Below are 11,561 nucleotides of genomic sequence, written 5' to 3' on the forward strand. Positions count from 1 at the left end.
TATATTTAGTTGGCTATAGGTCTGTGAATTCATTTCTGGGTCTTCAATTCTATTGCATTAGTCAGTCGGTTCTTATGCCGGCACCAAGCTGTTTTCATTACTATGGCTTTGTTGTAAAGTTTGAAATTTGGTACTGATATTCCTACACCATTGTGGTTTCTTCTAAGGAGTAGTTTTGATATTTGAGTCTTTTATGGTTCTACATGAATTTTTGGGTTGCTTCTTCTATTTCAATAAAAAATAAAGTTGGAATATTTAACTTTTAGATACCCCTTGAGAGTATTGCCATTTTCACATTAACCTACCCAATCCTGGAGCATGGGAGGTCTTTTCTACTTCCTTAGTTCTGCTTTAATTTCCTTTTTCAGGTTTTTAACGTTTTCATCGTAGAGGTCCTTCACTTCTTTATTTAACACATCTCCTAGGTACTTTATTTTTTGTGGGGCTAATACAAAGGAGGTTTTTTTTTTTCCCCTGATTTCAGCCGGACTCTGCATTGTTGGCATATTGAAAAGCCATTGATTTTGAGGGTTAATTTTGTATCCTGCTACTTTGCCAAGCTTTCTGATCAGCTCAAGTAATTTGGTGATAGATACCATCGGATTCTTTAAATACAAGATAATATCATCTGAAAAGATGGAGGGTTTTACCTCTTTTTTTTCCTGTATGGATTCCCTTTATATTTGTACCTTTCTATGCCTTGTAATAGTAAATTGAAGAGAAGTAGAGAGAGTGGACATCCTTATCTCATTCCTGAGTGTATAGGAAATGACTGTATCTTTTCACCATTAAGCATAATGCTTGCTGTAGGTTTATTATACACAAGCTATATTATATTGAAGAATGTTCAATGAATTCCTAGTCTTTCCAGAACTTTCATCATAAAGGTGTTGGACGCTTTCAAAGGCTTTTTCTGTATTTCTTGACATAATCATGTAATTCTTATTCTTTCTCTTGTTGATGTGATGTATTATATTAATTGGTTTGCATATATTGAACCAGCTTTGCATCTGTGGAATGAATCCTGTCGAGAGTGGTTTTATCTTTCTTTGGTGAGTTGAAGTCGATTGTCCAAAATTTTGTTGAGGAGTTTGTCATCGATATGCATCAAAGTAATGAATCCATAATTCTCTTTATCGATGAGTCCACGCCTGGTTTGGGGATGAGGGTTACAAGAGAAAGAATTTGGTACTGAACTTTCACTTTCAATTTCATTGAAGATTTGAAATATTTGTGTGATTTCTTTTTTGAAGGCCTTGTAGAATTCACCTGTAAATTCATCCATTCCAGTGCTTTCCTTGGGTGGGAGGACTGTTATTGCTGTTTCTATTTCAATGCTTGTTATGGGTCAATTACACTGGTTTAAGTCATCTTGTTTAGTTTGGGTACATTGATATTTGCTAGAAATTCATTTAGTTGTTCCAGACTTTCAAACTTATTAACATGAATGTATGAGAAGCTTTTCCCTATAATGTTCTGAATCTTGATTGTTTCTGTGTTTATGTTTCATTTTCATCTCTTTATATGGCTGTGTTCTCTTCTATTAATGTTAAGATTTCCTAAGAGTCTGTCAATTTTGTTAATTTTTTGGAAGAATCAACTCCTTGTTTTGTTGATTCTTTCAAGGGTATTTTTGGACTAGAATTCATTTAATTCTGATTTAATTTTAATTATTTCTTTCCATCTAGTGGATTGGGGTTTAGCTTATTGCCCTTTTTCAAAAATCTTCAGGTGCCTCATAAAGTTGGTGGTTTCAGATCCAATTTGTTGATATAGGAACTCACAGCCATAAATTTGCTTCCCAATACTGCCTTTTATGTGTTCCAAAGCACCTTATGATTTTTGTGTTCATTTTTGTTAAATATCCTAAATATTTGAATTTCCTTTCTAATCTCTGCCATGACCCTCTGGTGGTTCAACAGTGTGCTGTTCTGCTTCCATATGTTACTGGATTTTCTTTGGAGGCAGTTGGTTGAATTCTAATTTTATTCCCTTGTGTTCTGAGTGAATGCAGGACATAAATTCAATGTTTCTGAATTTGGACAAATTTGCTGTGTGACCTAAACTGTAGGCTATATTTTAGCATGTTTCATATGCTGATGAGAAGAACGTGTATTCTGATGCTGCTATGTGAATTATTCAGTAGATGTCTGTTAAGTCTAGTTGATCTATACAGTTGTTTAGATACGAGGATTCTCACTTGAGTTTTTGTTAGGATGTTCTATCCAGTGGGGATTTTGATGTGTTAAATCCACAAAAATTAATGTGTTGAATCTATATTTGATTTTGGGGAAAGTAGTGTTTCTCAGATAAATTTTTGTGCTCCATTTTTTGGTGAATAGATATTAAGAATTGTAATATCCTCCTGAAAGATAGATCCTTTAATTAGAATGTAGTGACCTTTATGTCTTCTCGCTAATTTTAATTTGAAATCTATTTTATCTGATATTAGGATTGTAACTCTGGCCTGTTTTGGGGGGAGGGAGTTTGCTTGGTGGATTGTATTCCAACCTTTTACTTTCAGAATATGTTTGTTTTTGTGGGAAAGGAGTGTCTTTTGAAGGCAGCAGATAGAAGCATCTTACTTTTTGATCTAACTAGACAATCTATGTCTTCTACTTGGAGAGTCCAGTTCACTAATTTTGAGTTAGTACTGAGAGGTTTTAGGGAGTTCCTGCCATGTTATCCAATGTCTTGGTAGCTGTGCCAACTGGGTTCTTCTTATGATTCTTAGATTCTCTGTTTCAGAGCTACTTCTTTGCCTTTATCATGTTCTTGTTGATTTATATATATATTATATGTGTATATATATAATGCACCACGTTTCCTGTGTTGTCCGTACACATTTTAATCAGGCCTTTCAAATCTTTGAATACAGAGTTCGTGTATTTAGTAATAGAATTGAATTTCGTGTGTTCTACATGAACCTGTCAACAGAAAACTTTTTTTGAAAATCAAAATTGTACAATCAAAATTTAGCTTCCAGGAAATTTCAAAGAGTTTATTTTAGTGTTGATTAAATATAACATCAATGAATAAGCATATATACATATATGTTAAATATAACATCAATGAATAAACATATATATGTGTGTGTGTGTGTGTGTGTGTAGAGAGAGAGAGAAAGAGAGATAACCCACACATTCACAGCTATTTCTATGTATACTCCATGTTTATATTTGTTAGTATATAGTAACATTAATATTTGAATATATGATATATGGAAGAAACAATCCTTCTGGAACCTGGTTTCTATCTTGCTGTTTTTATTTAACATTTACAACTACTTGCTTTGAAAAATACTAGGCCATTTTATTCTTACCTTACATGAATAAGAATCTAACATTTGAATTAAAAAGATATCTAAAAAGATCAAGCATATCTATAAGGAAGGTGAAGGAAGTTTTTATAGTTTAATAAGGTCTAAAAATACCTTCTTTGAAACTACCCAGTAATAAATGTATTGACATTTTACTTCCTGTCCATGAAAATAAACAATCATTCTGAGACAAACTCTCTCCTTCTAAGATGTTGTCACCGTGTCAGAATGGAGAAAAAAGTACATGAAAATTTTATGTAGAAATAGCATACATACATGACCCTAATACATTTGCATTAGTAAATTTGCAGTAGTAAGATTTATTTTTGAGATGTGCTAGTATCATTGTTCATAAGCACTATTCAATACCACGGAATTTTCCTAACTCAAATGATTGAGCCTGTTACTTTCACAAAGGTAACATTTTCAACTTTTTTCATTTCTATCACTTGGAAATTAAAAATACGAAAGAAGTGAAGAAAATAATAATACTTTAAGATTGATTTATTATGGCTACATAGACCATAGTGTTCTGATGTCTAGACAAAAGAACTTGATTTATTGCGGTTGCTTGGACTCTAGAAAAAATACTTATGTCTAGGCAGAAGAATCTACAGAGAATCAGTACTTGATGTCTAGATGTATAGTGTGGGAAATCTATTCACAGTATTCCTTTCCTGAATACTAGCACATATGTAATCGACTGAATTGTAGACCAACAATGGATAGTAAAAGGAACTGGGAATTTATCTTCATATTTCAGTCCAGAAGTGAGCATTTCCATTGTTATATGTGGAAATCGGGCTGAGTGACCTCAGGTAAAACAGAAGTAAGTATTATTGGCTATGTCATCATAATGGTGCCCCCACTCCAGAGAAGACACTAAACAGAAATAAATATTCCTGTGGAAAATGTAATAGTGGGACGCCTTCCACCATTGGGAACGAAATGATCCTGAACTTGTTTGTTGAATATAGTTAATTGTAGAGGCAATCCCTTGTCTTCTTTTTCTTCATCCACTTTTTACGTATGGATATTTGGCTATTGGGTATGATTGGGGAATTTTTTTTTAAATTTTTTCTTTCTACCCCTGACATGCCAAGATGTAGTTCCTATTTTTTTCTCCAAGTATTGTTGAATGGATAAAAAAATGAAAATATTTTACTTCCCCACATTTGAGAAAATAATTTCCATTCTGGTGAATTGTGTTTTATTCTATTCCCATCACTTTAATGTGTGTCAAAGTAATTGTGTATTCAAGGTCTTCTGGCTCTTTTATGGCGATTAGCCATTGTTTTATTGAAATTCAATATCTATTGAGCAATCATGATTCTCACTGATTCCTTTCTTTTTGGTATATATCTTCTCTAAGAAGCAGTTACCTGAATGATTCTTCTTGCTGATCTTATAGTCTTAGTAAATATCAAGACATATTTATAAGAATGGTAATAGAGGGGGAACCACGATGGCAATAGGAGAGTAGGGAAATGCCACAGCTCTCTCTAACCAAAAAGAAAGTTTGAGTTCCAATGCTTAATTTCCCCGAGTCCAACAATAATAAAAAGATGAACACTCAGAGAAAAATGGGAGGAGTGGAAAAAAGCAAAAAAGAAAGAAAGAAAAGGAAGAAATTCAGACCAGAGAATCACTAAGACCCCACCCCCAACCTTTACTTGCTGTGCACCAAGCTGTGGCCAGCCAGGCCTGGAAGGGACTGCTGGAGTCCCCAGAGACACAGGGGATTGTCTGCAGATCACTTGTGCAGAAGACACCTGAGGTATCAGTGTTGGACCCGCTGATCATGATGAACAGAGAAACCTCCAAGCAGGGAGGCTGCACAAAGATCCCACCCTACCCCTCACTGTCCAAGCAGAGGGGCTCCATCCAAACAAAACCATTCAGCCCCACCACAGGAATGCCAGAACTACACGGGACGCCCACAAAATGCCAAAACAGAAGACCTTCAAGTTACTGGTGCTGATTCAGAGAGCACAAACAGATACAAACCCCAGTGCTCAGAACCTGCATGGAGACCCTCCCCCACCCTTTGGCTGGAGGCCTACATCACACAGAAACAAGAAATAGATCCAGGGTGACTACTCCACAGGGGACAGTGTATCCCTAAAGGAAGCTGATGGGAACCCCCAGACCTTGACCCAGAACCCTACCCCAAAACCTGTACTATAGGATGCATTAAAACTGGGAACTGTTTAAGAGTTCCACCAGCCCATGGAGTACATCCAGCTGGCCAGACTAGAGCAAGAGTGCCCCTGGAAGGGAGCTTAAATGCCCATGTCAGGAATAGCGCCCCTGGGTCACAACAGCCAACAGTGGAAAAAACTTGAACTGTGTATTCCAGGCTGTGTAACTCAGGTGGGATACACAGTAGCACAGGTCCAACTGGCATGCCCCAGGCCAGGAACCGGTAGCCAGGACCAGGCCGGATGATCTGGTTCCTGAGCAACACAACCAGCTTTTCCCAAATGAAGCAAGAAGTTGAGAATGCTCTCTGCAGAGGGGGAATAACAGGGAACTGCACCCCCTGGGAATCACACCTGTGACAGCAAAAGATCTGGGAGTCCAGGGCAAGAGAACCAGAAGCCCAAACCCCTCCATAACCCGACCCATATATCCCAGGCCAGGAATTGGACAACTCAGGCCACTAGCACCTGATAATAGTCACAAGAGCAGGATGGTTAGGTGGCTCAGCGGTAGAGTACTTGCCTTGTGTGCATGAGGATCTGTATCTGATTCCTCAACACCACATAATCAGAATTGGCCAGAAATGGCACTGGGGCTCAAATGGTAGGGCGCCAGCCTTGAGCTGAAGAGCTGAGGGACAGTGCCCAGGCCCAGAGTTCAGGCCCATAACCAGCCAAAATAAAACACATACAAAAAACAAACAAACAAGCAAAAAAAAAAAACAAAACAAAACATCAGGAGCCCATAGCAGACTCTGGCAACTGGGAAAGTACATCCACACACTCTATCTCGCCAAGAGCACCTGTAGGAGTAAACAGGAGCAGTCTAGGCTGCTCAGTCCTTCTAAAGGTGGGAACTGCCAGTGGCCTACAGCAGACAGCCAAGAGTCCTGCGTGTGTCAGACCAGCAGCTGGATGTCCGCCCCCAACAGGACCGAGACCAGGTACATACTCTCTCCACCATTCCAGAAACAGCAATAAAGCAAAGACAGACACCTATTGACCACAACAAAATTTCAGATTAGTCTCCAATAACCCTTGAACCCCCATGCAAAAATCACATAGAAAACTTACAAGGTTTATCAACACTCAGGATAGCAAGCTACCCCCACCCCCCAAATCCAGCAGCCATCCAGGGAAGAACCCTAGTGGGAACAAAGCAGGAATGGAAGACAAAATCTACATCCAAGAGATGCTGGAGGCAATGACTCAAGAATTAAATTGAGAAACAGACCAGAAATTTAAAGAACACAGGGACTAACTATGGAAAGAGATGCAGATGCATCTCTTTTGCACACAAAAATAGAGGCAATACACACCTCACTAAGAGGTGAGATTAGTACTTTGTAAACCAACATCGAATCCGTAAATGAGTCCATTTCCTCCATGCAAACCACAGTGGAAGCCATAGTTAACAGAGTGAAAAAAATGGAATTTAGAATGTCAGATACAGAAGACAGAATACACTAACTGGACCAAAATATCACTATTATGCCAAAGGGAAAATCAAGAGCAAGTGGATAGTACCAAGAAATTTAACCTTCATATAATTGGAGTAGATGAAGTTGAGGAATATCAAAGCAAGGGAATGCAACACTTATTCAACAAGATTATCAAAGAAAAATTCACCCATCTTAAAAAAGGACATCTTACCTACATAACAGAAGCATATAGAACACCTAAAAGCAGGATCCCAGGAGAAACACTTCCAGACACAGTATAATAAAAATGATGATAGATCTGAATAATAAGGAAACAATCTTGCATGCAGCAAAAATGAAGAAGGAGCTATACTACAATGGGGAAAAAATTAGAACCACTGCAGACCTCTCCACACAGACACTGAATGCAATAATGGCCTGAGAAAGTACCACCCGAGCCCTGAGAACCAATAACTGCCAGCCCAGACTGGTACACCCAGAAAAGCTAGCATTCACATTCAATGGAAAATTGAAAATTTTTAATAGTAAAGAAAAACTAAATGAATTCATAAACAATAAGCCAGCATTACAAAGAATACTAACAGGGGAAACAAAACCTGAAATAAGCAACGAGGAATGGGGACCCGCACCAGACAGGTATTAATGGAACTCTATTTTGGTAAGCACAGGAGGAAAGAAAAGAAAAACTTAGGAAAACAGGGAATGACAGGGACCCCAGTGCTTCTCTCTGTAATATCCTTAAATATAAACTGTCTTAATTTGCCAATCAAAAGAAAAAGAACTGCAGATTGGATCAGAAAACATGTCCCATCCATGTATTGCCTTCAGGAGTACCTCTCAAAGATACAAACAATCTCAGAATGAAGAGTTGGAAAAGGATTTACCAAATGCCCCCAGTAAGAAAGGAGGAGTAGCAATCCTGATATCTGACAAAATAAAGTTTTCATTAAAATCAATACAAAAAGATAAGGAAGGACACTACATATTAATTCAGGGAACAATCCAAGAGGAGGATATTGTCATTATCAACTTATACTCCCCAAATATTGGAGCAACCAACTATGTTAAGCAAATATTCTTAAACTTACAGAACAAAATAGATCCCAATACAGTAATAATAGGAGACTTTAACACCCCACTTTTACCAAAGGACAGGTCTACAAACCAGAGGATTGGCAAAGAAACTGCCGAATTAAGTGAGGCTTTACTTCAAGAGGAACTAACTGACATCTACCAAGTATTCCACACTAAAACAGCACAGTACACATTCTTCTCAGCATTTCATGGAACTTTCTCCAAAATAGACCATATCATAGTTCATGCAAGGAACATAAGCAAATACAAGGGGATTGACATAATCCCTTGTGTCCTATCTGACCACAGTGGAATCAATTTAGTTCTCAATAATAAAACATACCACAGAAATTACTCAAATACACGGAAATTGAATAGCACACTTCTAAGCAACACCTGGATAACAGAAGAAATTAGAGAAGAAATTAAAAAGTTCCTACAATTCAATGAAAATGAGGACACATAACAAAGGAAGTTGCAGGACACAGGAACAGCAGTCCTGAGATGCAAATTTATCGCCCCCAGTGGCCACATAAAGAAAATAGAGACAGACCAAGTAAATAATCTCATGTTGCAATTAAAACAGCTAAAAAAAACATGAAAAAATGGAACCTAAAGTTACTAGACAGACCCAGATAATCAAATTAAGAGCAGAAATTAATGAGACAAAGAATAGGAAAATTATAAATACAATTAATAAAACAAAAAGCTGGTTCTTTGAAAAAATAAATAAAATTGATATACCTTTGGCAACATTAATTAAGAAAAGAAGAGAGGAAACCCAAATTAACAAGATCAGGGATGCCACGGGAAAAATCACAAGGACTCAAGATACCCAAACACTTATAAAGGACTATTTTCAAAAGTTATACTCTCTAAAGAAAGAAAACCTATCAGAAATTGATACATTTTTAGAGAGATACAAGCTGCCCAAACTGAGCAAAGAAGAAGTAAATAAATTAAACAAGTCAATATCTTACAAGATACAGGAAGCAATCAGAAGTCTTCTAAGAAGGAAAAGCCCAAAACCAGATGGATTCGCAACAGAATTCTATAAGACCTTTAAAGAAGAACTTATACCCATACACCTCAAGCTCTTCAGAGAAATAGAGAAGGAGGGAGGTATAACAAACACATTCTAAATGCCAATATTAGACTCATACCCAAACCAGGCAAAGATCCAACAAAAAAGAGAACTACAGGCAATCTCCTTGATCAACACAGATGCAAAGAACCTTAACAAAATTCTAGCTAACAGAATCCAGAAACATAAAAATATCATACACTACGACCAGGTTTGCTTTATCCCAGAGATGCAGGGACAGTTTAACATAGTAAATCAATAAATGTAATCCAACACATCAACAGAGCGAAGGTCAAGAATCACATGATTATCTCCACAGATGCAGAAAAGGCTTTTGATAAAATACAACATTCATTCATGTTTAAAGCTCTTAAGAAAATAGGAATAAAAGGAACATTCCTTAAAACAATAAAAGCTATATACGACAGACCAATAGCCAATATTATACTTAATGGGGAAAATCTTCAACCAAGTCTCTTAAAATCATGAGCAAGGCAAGGATGTCACTGTCTCCATACTCTTCCATGTAGTTCTGGAACCTTTAGCCATGGCATTAAGGCAAGAAAAAGACATTAAAGAGATCTGTATAGGGAAAGAAGTTAAACTGTCCCCTTTTTGCAGATGACATGATTGTATACCTTCATGATCCCAAAAACTCTTAGAAATTATAAATCACTTTGGCAAAGTAGCAGGATACAAAATCAACCCACAAAAATCAGTTGCCTTCTTGTATACTGACAAGGTACAAGCGAGAGGGAAATAAAGGAAGCAACCCAATGCACAATAACATCGCCCAAAATACAATATTTAGAAATTAACCTAACCAAAGATGTAAAAGAGCTATTCAATGAAAACTATAGAAACTTAAAGAAATTACAGAAGACAATAGGAAATGGAAAGACCTTCCATGCTCTTGAATAGGCAGATTTAATATAGTGTAAATGGCAATACTGCCAAAATTAATTTACAAATTCAATGCAATTCCTATTAAAATCCCAATGATGTACATTTTTGAAATACAGAAAACAGTCCAAAAATTCATATGGAACAAAAAAGACCTAGAAGAATCAAAACAATTCTAGGCAAAAAGGTCAACGTGGGAGGGATCTCAATGCCAGACTTCAAAGTATACTATTGAGCCATAATATTAAAAACAGCATGGTACTAGCACAAAAACAGATCAGAAGACTAATGGAATAGAATCAAAGATCCAGAAATAAAACCACACATCTACAGTTAGCGGATACTTGACAAAGGAGTCAAAGACATACAGTGGAAGAAAAACAGCCTCTTCAACTACTGGTGCTGGGAAAACTGGGTGGCCACATACAGAAAAATAAAAGTGGGCCCCAGCCTATCACCATGCACCAAGATCAACTCAAAATGGACACATGAAAAGCAAAAATAAAAATGCTTAAAATATTATATAGGGATAAAGAGGTTTTACTCCTATTAAGGAATTTAAGTCAAAAAGGTTTTGCATTGTGAATAAATTTCTGGATTAAGTGCATACACAATGGGGGATAAGCTCTAATAATCGACTACGGGCATATCTGAGCATGAGCAGAACAGCAATTAAGAACAAAAGAGAAGAAAAGGTGAAAAGAATGAGAAGGAAAGAAAAAAAGAGTATCAAAAGGTCAGTAGAGATAAACATAAAAAATTTAAAAAGAGAAAGAAAAAGAAAAGAAAAAAAAAGCACACACACTTATACCCCTAAAATAAAAATTATGAGGAAGAAAAAAAGTTAATAGAAAACAATTTTTTAAAAAGTTAAAAACTAAAAATTAAAAGAAAAGTTTTAGAATTTTTTTTTTTACTAAAGGTACAAAACAAGTGTCCTTTGATTTTTTTTTGGGGGGGGGGAGGGATGGGAAGATCCTGTATCTCCCTTGTGTCCATAACCAGTCTCTAGTTGGAGTCTCTGGTCAACACAGATGCAAAGAACCTTAACAAAATTCTAGCTAACAGAATCCAGAAACACATAAAAAAAATCATACACTACAACTAGGTTTGCTTTATCCCAGAGATGCAGAGATGGTTTAACATAGTAAATCAATAAATGTAATCAATAAATGGTGTTTGATTTTCCTGTGGCTTGGTTGGTTTCTTAAGTCCGTTACATTGAGCAGGCAGAAAATGCTCTGCTTTACCCAGGAATTTGTGATCATCCTCCCAAGCTAGTTCAATAGAAGGGAGATCTGCTTTGAGTATCACAAAAGAGGGAGATGGCTGTTTCCTGTAGTTTGGAGATAGATGCTGTAATGAGGCTAGGTTCTGGGTAGAGTTGAGGCCTTTCAGCAAACTGTGGCTTTTCCCTGACAGGCTAGATTGTAAGACACTCACAGAGCCCAGCCTGGAGCCATTCTCAGGGTTTATGTTTACTGAATTTCAATTGATTATCAAGGCTGCTGTAGGGAGGGGCAGCCTCTGGCTCCATT

The sequence above is a fragment of the Dipodomys spectabilis genome, unplaced genomic scaffold (assembly GCF_019054845.1).
Source record: "Dipodomys spectabilis isolate Male_0828 unplaced genomic scaffold, ASM1905484v1 ptg000372l, whole genome shotgun sequence".
Lineage (NCBI taxonomy): Eukaryota > Metazoa > Chordata > Mammalia > Rodentia > Heteromyidae > Dipodomys > Dipodomys spectabilis.